General features: G+C 40.0%; 1 pseudogene; it reads left to right on the forward strand.

The window, feature by feature from the left end:
- The first annotated feature begins 3,805 nt into the window (after window positions 1-3,805).
- LOC118842815 lies at window positions 3,806-7,424 on the forward strand (annotated as a pseudogene).
- The last annotated feature ends 5,019 nt before the right edge of the window (window positions 7,425-12,443 follow it).

Raw genomic sequence — 12,443 nt, forward strand, 5'->3', positions numbered from 1 at the left:
GAATATCTCACATGTCCTTTCTTGCCTTGTCCCCATTTGTCTTCTTTGATTTTAACTTTTTCATTCTCCGATTTCAGGTGTGGTTCTTGCTAACTTTGGGGCCCTGGTCTAGTAACTTAAATTTCCTGAACTTCATTTTACTCATCTATAACATGGGGGTGGGTGAATAAAGGATGGGAGGCAAGAGATGAAAAAAAGAGAAAAAAATGAGAGAAAGAAAGAGAGAAAAAGAGGAAGAAAGAGAATAGAGAGGTAGTGTAGTGGAGAGAATGCTGGACTTGAGGTCAGAAAGACTTAAGTTCAAATCCAACTTCAGATACTTTCTAACTGTGTGATCCTGGACAAATCACTTAACCTCTTTCAGCCTCAGTTTCCTCATCTGTAAAATGAGGATGATAATAGCTCCTCTCTCCCAGGGTTGTTGTTTGGATCAAATAAGATAATATTGATAACATACTTTACAAACTTTAAAGTACCTGGAGGTTATGAGGAGAGAAAGGATTCCAGGAAAGGGGAAGATCCAGTGAAAATGCCCATAGTTAGGAGATGAAGTATCTTGTTGGAAAACCAGTAAAGAGACCAATATTGATGGATTGAAGAATATTTTGGGTAGGGATAGAGAGAGTAAGATGTAAAAACCTGGAAGGGTGGGAAGGGTTCAGGTTAAACGCTAAATGGAGGATTTTATATTTGATCCTGGAGGTAAAAGAGATCCCCTAGAGGTTGTTGACAGACCTGTGCTTTGAGAAGATCAATTTGACAGCTGAGTGGAGGGAGGATTGGGGTAGTGCAGGGAGACCAAACTGGCTACTGCAGTAGTCCAGATGTGAGGTGACGAGAGCCTGTACTAGGGTAGTGAAATTGTCAGAAGAACAAAAGGTGGCCTACATAAGAGATACAAAGGTTGACATGAAAGAACTTGGCAGAAGATTGGCTACAAGGGGTGAGGCTTTGAGGATGATACCTAGATTGGGAGACTAGATGACTGGGAAGATGTTGGCTTCAAGTATAATAAGGAGGGATAATAAGAGGGGAGGGTTTTTGGGGAAGGTTAATGAGTTCAGTTTTAGACATGTTGAGTTTGAGACATCTAGGGTGCATCCAGTTCAAGACATTCAAAAGGCAGCTAGAGATAGGAGGCTGAAGGTCAGCAGAGAGGTATGTGATGAACAAATAGATAGGAGAATGAACACAGCAATGATACTTGAATTCTTGGGAGCTCAAGAGATTATCAAAAATATTATAGATGGAGAAGAAAAGAGAGCTTAGGTCAGAGACTTGGGGGACTCCCCCATCATTAGAAGGCGTGGTGTGAATGAAGACAAAGAAAGCTGTAAAGGAATAGTCAGAGAGGCAACAGAAGAACCAGGAGAGAGTAGTTTGAGGAAATCCTAGAAGGAAGGGGATGAAAAAGAGAGTATTTAACAGTATCATAACTGTAGAGAATTTAATATGGGTAAAGATTGAAAAAATGCTATTAAATTTATCAATTGAGAGAACATTGGTATCCTTGGAGACAGTTGAATTATGAGGTCAGAAGCCAGACTGCAGAGAATTAAGAAGAGTGAAAAAAAGGGAGGTGTATACACCAATTGTATAGCTTTCTAAGAGAGTTTAGGCACAGATGGGAAGAGATATATAGAACAAAAGCTACCAAGGATGGAACAAGTGAGAGTTTTTTGAGGAGGAGATATATAATGATAACTTCTTTTTACCTTTAAAATGCTCTTGATTTTGGTTACTACTTGAGTAAGAAGGGGAAAGGGCAATGAGCACTTCATCACCATCGCCATCATCATCATCAACAACATTTCTGTAAAGCTTGCTATGTGCCAGGCACTGTGCTAAGCACTTTACAATTTCATCTCATTTGACCATCACAACAACCCTGGGAGTTGGCACTATTATTATCCCCATGTCACAGATGGGGAAACTGAGGAAGACAGAGGTTAAATGACTTGCCCAGGATCACACAGCCAGTACGTGTCTGAGGCTGGATTTGAACTCAGGTCTTCCTGACTCCTGGCTTGGCATTCTAACCACTGCAACACTTAGCTGCCTAGTATATTTAATAGTTTACTTCTGAGGTCAAAATCCTTTAAAAAGGCTCCAATCAGTGCTTGGAACCTGAGTCTTTGAATATTAGGTTTGATGCTTTTGACCTTGGAGCGTGAGCAAGTTAGACTAATGCCATGGACATTTGGCCGGAAATCAGGAGCTCTGAGATCATTCTAAAGAAATTAGGATATATGACCTTTCATTGACTAATTAAATGAATGTTTATGTACATCTACTATTTTTGGAATGTCCTGATAAGCATAATAGAGATTACAAAGATTGATAAGCCAAGCCCCTTGCTTTGAGAGGCATCATTGGGGAGTAAGGGTCTATTCATGAATAGCTATAAAACAAGGCACCATATGCATAAGGTTAGCTTATCTGTAAATGGAAAAGGAGGAATTTACATTTCTCCAGCTCTTTTTATAGTTTATGCAGAAATTTAATCAAATCAATCCTATGAGTGTCAAGAAGAATCTAAGATGGCTGCCCACTCAATCATCCTTGAAAGGAAGGGAGGAAACCAATATTTATTAAGCTCTTATGATATGTGAGACACTAGCATCCACTTCCCTTTTAGCTGTTTGCAATTAGGAGGCAGAATAACTTCTCTCACTTCTATGGTAGAATGAACTAGGTAAACAGTAAGGTCTCCAGCACACAGCCCTAACCTGTGACGTCCACTCATTGGTCCTACTTCTTTCCTCGGAGGCAAAGCAGAATGAGTGTAATCATTTTTCTAGATGAAAAGCCCTTCAAATAATTGAAGAGAGCTATCTTGCTTCCCACTGCCCCTCCCCCAACTCCCATGGGTTTTTTTCCTCAATGAGTTTCTCTCCAGTTTCTTCAACTCATTCTCATATGGTACAGTCATGAAACCTTCTGCCACCCTGGTTTTCCTCCATTGAAAACTCCACTTTATGAATGAATGAAATAGAACAAATAAAAAACATTTATTAATGAATGGAATGGAACACATAGTTATTAATGAATGAAATTAGTGGTTATCATTCACCCAACTTTCTTATCCTTCTTAAAATGTGGAACCCAGAACTGAACACAAAATGAAAGATGTATAGTATGACCAGGGCACCATAAAGAGGACAATCAAGTCTGTAGTCATGGGCACTATGTTACCCAAAGGTCCATCAGTTAATCTAAGGGAAGAGAGGCTCAACATTAGGTAGTTGGCTACCAGTTAATGAACTTTTTCAGCTACAGCATCTTATGGAAGTACCCACAGGGGCTGCAATCTACAGCAGTAGAGGGCATAGTGACCCAATTGACATCATGGTTCCTAGAGGTAAATGGATGAAGGATATATGTACAAACACAAATTCTGTTAGGTTTGTGACCAATGGGCACCAGAAGGATTTTTGAGCGGTCACTATTGGAGGGCAAAAAGTATAGACTGTGCAGTCTTGTCTTGGAGGTAGGAGAAGGGACTCTATCATGTCTCCAAATCCTTCCCGTTATCCATGAGGCTTGGAGAGAATCAACAACTCTGTTGGTTGTAATTCATTGGTTTAAGAGGGGGCGGTGAAACTTTCTCTCTCTCTCTGTATATGTATATATATATATATGTTTATGTAACAATTATATATAGTACTTTACAATCTGCAAAGTATTTTTCAGTCAGCTAAATTGAGCCTCACAACATGTTGAAGATATTATTATAGTCATTTCACTAATAATAAAACTGTGATTTAAATTTATACACAAATTTATACATGAGGGAGGGCCAGAGATGAGATTGAAACCTAAGTTTTTCACGACTTCAGATCTGGTACTCTTCGTGCTCTTCAATGAAGTACCCATTGGTGCATGCGCAAGATTGACATTTACCTTGAAACTGAGTAGGGCAGCTAGGTGGTGTCGTGGATAGAGCATTACATTTGTAATCAGGAAGACTGATCTTCCTGAGTTCAAATCAGCATCAGACACTTACTAGCTTTGTGACTATGGGCAAGTCACTTAACCTTGGTTGTCTCAGTTTCCTCATCTGTAAAAGGAGCTGGAGAAGACAATGGCAAAACCCTACAGTATTTTTGCTAAGAAATCCCCAAATGGGGTCATGAAGAGTCAAACATGACTGAAACTACTGATCAACAGCAGCAAAAAGCGAGCTCTGACTTAAATAGCTCCTGTGCTGGCCTAAGGCATATGCCTAAAACCTCCCATATTATTCATTTCTCTGGTTTAAGGCACTGGAAGCCTAGATATTAAAATTCAAATACAGTCTCTGAGGCAAAGTGATGAGTTAAGTCATTATCAGTCATTAATATCCAAGTTCCAATTATTTTGTGAAATTAGCCTGACTCATCCTGCAGGGGCCCTAGGATTGGGCTCTTGGCCCATAAAATCAGATGATAAAAGAAAGGCAGTAGGGCATAGTGGATAGGACAATGGACTTGGAATCAGAAAGATATGGGTTCAAATCCTACCTCAGATACTTACTGGATATGCACCCAGGGCGAATCATTGAACCCCTATGGACCTCAACTTTCTAATCTACAAGATTAAAACATTGGACTTACTGACTTTTAAGGTCCCTTTCTCATCTAAATCTATGACTGTTTTAGGTCTGTGAAGGAGGCCTCAGGAAGAATTTACCTGAGTTCATGGGCATTTGGAGTCTTAAGCCATCATAGCTTCAGGATACCTAATTTTCTGGATGTCTTGGCCCAATAGGGATAGGGATGGAGATGGGGATGGGCATCGTGATAGGGTTAGGGATCTGTCTTAACTGGACCTGAGTTTTCATTAGTCTAGGGAAATCTGGAAAGAGAAAACTTCCTTTCCCAATGCAGTTTGGCACTTGCAAACGTACAGAGAGTTGCTGAGAGCCCTGAGAGGTTAAGTGATTTGCCCAGGGCAACACAGCCAGTATCTTTGAGACACAGGACTTAACCCTAATCCTGGTCTTCCTCTTTTGAGGCAACCTCTTTATCTGCTATGTTAAGCTGTGTATGTTCCTATAATATGCTATAATTGCAAAAATTTCATCATTGTGGAATCTGAGAGGTAGACAGAATCTTAGGGGATGACCCATATCTGAACTTGAGTCCCTTCTACAATCTACCTCAAGGGTGGCTACCTATCCAGCTTTGACTATCCTGAAGGCCTCCCGTGATGTCCCCATGCTAAGGGCGGGGCACGATATCCCCTGGTTGAGGGGGGGCATGATATCTCCCAGCTGAAGGGGGGGCCAAGATAGCCCCCCACTGAGGGGGCCTCCGATGTCCCAACTCGGCCTGCCCCCCTTTGCAATAGCCCATATTGCTAGGAGGTTTTCTCTGACATCAAACCTAGATTTGTCTTTCTGCCACTTCCATCATAGGGGATGTTTTCTACACTCTGAGCGGAAACAAAACAAATCCAATCCCTCTTCCAAATGACAGACCTTGAAATACTTGAAGGCAGCCAGTACTAGGCGTCAACCCCACTGCAAATCTTCTTTTCTCTAGCCTAGAAATCCCCATTTCATAATAATATGATAATATATTGACATCTAGAAGGAAGTTTAGAGGTCACCTTGTAGAACCCTGTTGTTTGAAGACCTGAAGATACTGAGCTTAAAGGCAGCTATGTGGCCCAGTGGATAGAGCTCTGGGCTTTGAGTCAGGAAGAGCTGAGTTCAAATACAGCCTCAGACACTTATTAGATGTGTGACCTTGGGCAAGTTACTTAACCTGTTTGCCTCAGTTTCCTCATCTGTAAAATGAGCTGGAGAAGGAAATGGCAAAACCACTTCAGTACCTTTGCCAAGAAAACCCCAAATGTTGTCATGAAGAGTCAGATACAACTGAACGATGATAATGATGAAGAGATTAAAAGACTTGCCTAGACCTTGTAGGGACCAAGCAGCAGATGGGGTCCTCTGGTTCCAAATTCTGCACCCTTTCCACTATCCTGGAATGCCTCTCTTTTGAATCTGGGATGAGATGATAATGATAATAATGACAACTAAAATAATTACAATAACAGTAATAATATTTCCATAGGCCATGGCACCTATGGGGGAGGGGGGGAGGAGGGAGGAGGCTTCTCCAGAAAGCTGGGCTTGAGGGCTGTCAGGTCTATTTGGACTCAGTCTCGCCCCAGCAGCAGATGCTCCTAAAAAATTAATAGCAACACCGCACGATAGTGGACCCAGGAGAGGAGCAAGCTATGGAAGAAATTACATTTAAAAGTGACACTGCATTGGCTGAGATGCATCTAAACGCCCCAAACAAAAGGCAACTCATGGTGCATCTGAATGCTGTTGGCCAACCTGTTTTTTCTGTCACACTTTAAACTTCTGTGAAACTCAGATTCTTGGAAAGATAATCAAATTAAGGATACAAAACAAAAAGACATTCAAATAGAAAATACTGTCCACGATGACAGAACTATTCAGGAATGTTGTGGAAAGAATAGCAGTGGTGTAGATTTGCTGAACAAGAATGAAATGTAAACTTGCCCTTATATGAGCTTCTAAGCTCTATTGGATAATGATGGTGGTAATAATGATGGATAATGGAAGTGATAAGGAGACTATGGGTTTTCTCTGAGACAAAACCAGAAAAAGCCAGCAAGAAACAAGATACATCCTAAAATTCTAGCCCAGGGATCAGAAAATGTCAATGAAAAAGAACAGGAAAATAGCCACCACAATAGGTTAAAATAGAGCACACCAGGGCTGCTCCTCTGGAAAATGTCAGCAAAGAGGTGTGGTGAGGAGCTTTCCTTCCAGCTGACTACATCCTGTTCCAATGTGAGCTGTTCAAAAGTTGCATTGTGCTTGAGCTTGGGGCTGGCACCAAGATTGCCAGGATCATCACAGCAACGGTTGCTAAGACCATGTACTGCCCAGATATGAGTGAAGATCTCCTAGCTATGTGCAAACAGAATGTCGCCCTAAACATGCACCTGATTGCAACTAGAAGAAATGTAGTTAAGGTTAAAGCACTGGATTGGCTGAAAGAAGACTTGTGTACTGATTCTCAAGTTCCTTGCAGTTAGTCTGAAGAAGAAATTTCTGACTTGTATGCTCATACTATCATAATGGCAGCCGATGTTTTTATGATGATGACCTCACAGATGCTTTATTTAAAACACTCTACAGAATTATTCACAATTTGAAAAATGCTTGTACAATCTACCTGTCAGTAGAGAAAAGACTAAACTCCATGCTTAGACATTTGGACATTACATGTGAAGCTTACAATCACTTTTGATTTTCCCTAAATGGTCTAGAGAAACTCAGAGATGGCAAAATGAAGTTTATTGTCGAGCCAATTGAAGCTACTTTTCCCCAGTTCCTTGTTTATGAACGTATAGAGCAGTTGGAACTCTGGAAGATTATTGCTGCGCCAATAAATTGATCTCTCATGTGAACAAAGCTGAAAATATTCCCCTAAATTGGTTTACTGAAATTCTTTCTAAACTTTATTTTCAACAAAATCAAAAGCTACCAATCTATTTTGTTTTAGTGTTTTATCATTAAAAATGGTTAATGTAAAAAAACCCCCACTATTTATCAGTATCTAACAGTATTTAACAGTATCTCATTTGATGGCACTAATCCGTAATTCTACACTCCCAGATCATAGACAGGTGACACCCTGCTTCCTGGATTGAAGTCAACAAGCTAGGAAAAGAATTTTCAAGCTTGGTTAATTGCAAATAAAGTGCAGAGACTCCTCCCTTTGTGTTTGCAGCAGTCTCCCCCATCCTATTTAATGCAAGGATTGCAGGAGAGGTAGCTAGAGATTTCCCATTCGCTTCTGGCTCTGGGGTATGACCCACAATGTCTTTATTCTTCTTTGTTACAAAAAGCATTAAAATGGTACAAAAGGCTCTAAATGACTGGATGAAATCTGTTGCCCTGGCTGGTTTGTGGTGAAATTTTAACCTCTGTCCACAGAATATACTGCCTCCTTGCTCCCAGGAGCGCCTTATCCCAGTGATTGCTTCTATGTAGCAGACTAATTTCCTAAACTATATAGGACATCTTAGAGCTGCATTCACCTCTGGGACTGCAGATGGCTACTGCCACTGTTGATTTAATGAAATGCATTTCCGCAGTGTTAGGAGAATTTCTAAGCTGCTACTAGCATCCTGCTCATCCCTGCCACACCCAAGGCAGTCATTTCCAGAAAAAAAAAAAAACAAAAAAACAAAAAAAACCCAAAAAACAAAAGGCTATGAGAAGAAAGGTAACTTTTTAAAAAATTCAGACCAGTCACAATTTACTAAACTGAGCTTGATATTAACCTGCACAAAATTTGAATATGATTCTGTTTCATGGAATCAAGGTATTTCCATGGAGAGTGCATTGGCTTTTGAGGAAGAGGACCTGTGTTCAGATCTCACCTCTGATGGGACAAATGACTCTGGGCAAGTCACAGCTTCCCCAGTCCTCAGATTTCTCATCTGTAAAATGGATGGGATAGAAATCCCTTGGAGCTTTAGAGCTATGATTCTACAATCCTCTTAAGGACACCAGACATGGACATCAGCTAAAGTGGACTGAATGAAAGAAATACTTCTGACATGTCAATGACTTTATCATTTTTTTTTTGCTTCCTCCTTTGGTTTTTATAGAGAAACAAAATGTGATAAAGAGAAAAATCTTAGACTTTCAAGGATAGGAAGAACCTGAAATATCAGAGCTCAGAGAAGCCTTTGAACCCAGAATCCTAGAGATAGAAGTAACCTTAGAACAGAAAATACTATAACTATGGAAAACACTGGCTCTGGAATCAGAGCAGTAGGGTTGAGATTATAGGACATGGGTTTAAGTCTGAGCTCTGCCACTCAGGATCTGTGAATCATTGGTCACTTGAAGTGTCCCTACCTCAGTTTCCTCATTTGTTGAATGATGAGATTGGCCTTGACATCACATGATGGCCCCTCCAATTCTAACTCTCTGATTCTATGACCTTAGACTATAGAATGTTGAGCTAGGAGGGACCTTAGAACACAGATAATCAGATCTGGAAGAGTATTTATAGAAAATAGAATGACAGAGCTTGGAGAGACCTGCTTTGGTTTCCAAAGTGGGTGATACTACCCCCCTAGAGGGTGCTGAACTGATCCGAAGGGATGGTGTGTGTGTGTGTGTGTGTGTGTGTGTGTGTGTGTGTGTGTATGTGTGTATGTATATATATATATATATATATGCAAATTAAAAAACATTAAAGGATTAAAGCAAGTAGATTTCCAGGGGGCACTGAGTAATTTTTTTTTGAAAAGGGAGAGGTAAGGCCAAATAAATTTGGGAATCTCTGTGGGCTTAGAGCATGTAATGTAAGAGCTAGGGGAGGCCTTAGGATACAGAACATAGAGTTTAAGTGGGAAAGGACTTTTGAGATCACCTCATCCTATTCTAATGTGATTACTCACTTGAAATTTGGGGCATCATGATGCATTTTTGTAAAATTCATCATGAAACTGGGGCAGCATTAATTTTGATAATGACATCTTAACCACAAATATAATTTTCATCATATTCGATGTCCCCTTTTAATATTTTTGTAAATTCTCCCCAGCTTCACTATTTAAAAAATTAAGGAACAACATGTTGAGGGTTCAGTGACTGAGCTTGTTTCCTCTGAAATGGATAGGACATTCTCTCTCTTCATATAAGAGTCTTACTTCTTACCACCATAAAACCTTCTAAAGCTTCCTTGAATAACTCTTCTTTGTCTTGTTTCCTTGCTCAGAGAATGTTCTAGCTTCCTTCCATTCCTTCTTCCAAATCCTACATCCAATCCATCCATTTAAGTAAATATTGATTTGTGTTTTTTTTTCTGAATTGATTGGGTAGTCCTGGACACATCACTGGACTTCTGTAAGTCTTAGTTTTTACTCTATGAAATGAAGGGCTCACAATGATCTCTTATATCCCTTCTGAAGCAGGGAATTTGGGGGTGCAGGTGGGGCTGAGAATGAGGATTTATGCTGGCTCCAAACAAAAGTTTCTTCCATAATCCTGATGTTCCCAATTCTCTGAAAAGTTATTTCACTGGAGAGCAAATGTACCACATGTCCTTTCCATTGCCCCCTTGTAGTTGACAAACACTATGTACTCTCACCAAGAAATTCCCATAATTGACATTTCTATCAACTTTGAGTCCAAAGTCTTTGTCTGTCATCCTCAGGAGCAGGGCTGGTCATCTATTTAGGCCAAATAGGCAGCCACCTACAAAGTCTGTTGAGAAATGATAAAAGGAATGTCTCCCTCCAAATGCCTTGGCTATCTGCTTTTCATGTTTCCAGTCTGCTTCCCTTCCTATTGGGCTTAACAATTTAAATTACAGTACAAGGGAACTAAATGGGAAAAGGTAATAGGAGCAAAGGGGAGGAACAAGTCATTTTGATTCCTTGTTTGCCACAGAATAGAATCCAAATTTTTTAGGCTTGCATTCAAGGCTCTCAACAGTGTGGTACTGTTGCCCACATTGCTACCCTAACCTCACATTGGTCCCCTAGAGAAGCACGGTATCATAGTAGAAAGAACAATGAATTGGCCAACAGATTCTAATTAATCAGTGCTGCTAGGTTACAAAGCACATCCTTCAGGCATTCATGAAAGGTATGAAACTTGCAAAAATTTATGGGGAATTTAATATTCATTTAAAAACATAAATGGTAAACAATGGATAGCAAAGTGATTCCCAAGACTGAACAAAGCTCAATGTTCAATTCAAGAGCTGGTGAGAATTTCCTAGGCCAGTGATAAAAGGGGCTAGCTTATGTTGATGTCAACTAGGGGATCTACAAGGGAACTAGAAGGGTGCAATTCTTTAACTAAAGACTGCTGGACCAAGGCAGCTAGATGGTGCAGTGAGCAGAAAACCAGCCCTGGAATCAGGAGGATCTGAATTCAAATGTGACCTCAGACACTTGACACACTTACTAGCTGTGTGACCTTGGGCAAGTCACTTAACCCCAATTGCCCTGTCTTCTCCCCCCACCCCCAAAAAAGACTGCTGGACCTGGAGTCAGGAAGACTGCTTCAAATCCTTTCTCTCACTTGCTGGCTCACTTAATTATTTGCTACTTTTGCTGTATATAGCTTCTTTGTACATATTTATTTACTTGTTGTCTCTCCTATTAGATTGTAATCTCTTTGCAGGCAGGGATTGTCTTTTGCCTCTTTTTGCCTCTCTAGTCCTTAGCACAATGCCTGTCACATACTAAGTGCCTACATGGTAGGCACTTAATGTTTATTGACTGACCACCTCTGAGCCTCAGCTAACCTAACTGTGAAATGGTGACAACGATACCTCTAAAACCTCCTTCACAGACTGGTTCTGAGACTCAAATGTGAAAATGTAGATAAATCACTATACATCTCAGCTATTAACATTACTAAGTTGTGATTCTCATCACAGAATCTATTAGAGTCCTTTTGCTTTCCTTCATCTCCGTGTTCTTTTTTTCTCCTTTCCTCTCTGCTCCATGCCTTTGAGAAATTGTGAGTAAATTGAATAGACCAACACCTCACGCCATATACCAAAATAAGCACCGAATGGACATGTGACTTAGAAAGAAAAGATGACATCATAAGCAAATTAGGAGAGAAAGGGAGAAATTACTCTTTAGATCTATGAATAGGAGAAGAGCTTGGTGACTAAACAAGTCATAGAGGATCACTAATCATAGAAATCAAATTAGATAATTTTGATTTTATAAAATTTAAATGTTACGCACAAAAATCTAATGTAGTTACTTAGACAGGAAACAGGTGAATGAAAAAATGCAATAAGTTTCTCTGATAAAAATTTGATTTCCCAGATATATTAGGAAATGATTAAAATGTATAAGACTAGGCACTATTTTGCAATATATAAATGGTCAAAGGATATGAATGGGCAGTTTTCAAAGTAAGAAATCCAAATTATTATCAACCACATGAAAAATGTTCAAAATCACCAAGAGAAATATGAATTAAATCAATTCTGAGAGAGAAAGGGAAGAAGGGAGGAGCAGAGAGGTCCAGCAGTAGAGAAGAGAGAAAATCAGCCGCTGGGAGATACAAAGCAACTTCCTACACAGGAAGGCTGGAGTAGCCTATCAGTGACATTGCCCTCTCCTCTCCATTAGGAGACAGAATAGTTCAGTGAGAAAAGTGCTGAATGTCATATTTGAATCCTGTTTCTGCCACTCATTTATTTCCTGTGTTATAAAGGGATGTCTCTGGGCTTTCTTTCTTTCCTTTCCTTCCTCCTTAAAAAGAGGTGGTTGGACTCCCTGATCTCTATGTTTCATTCCATTTTTAGATCCGTGTTCCTATGAAATATTGGCCCAAGGCTAAATTCTTCCATCAAACTCTCCTTGATCATTTTCTTCCAGAAGCATCCTGTCAACTGTAAATCACTTGGGGGCAGACAGTA

This window comes from Trichosurus vulpecula, chromosome 3, assembly GCF_011100635.1.
Source record: "Trichosurus vulpecula isolate mTriVul1 chromosome 3, mTriVul1.pri, whole genome shotgun sequence".
Classification (NCBI taxonomy): Eukaryota; Metazoa; Chordata; class Mammalia; order Diprotodontia; family Phalangeridae; genus Trichosurus; species Trichosurus vulpecula.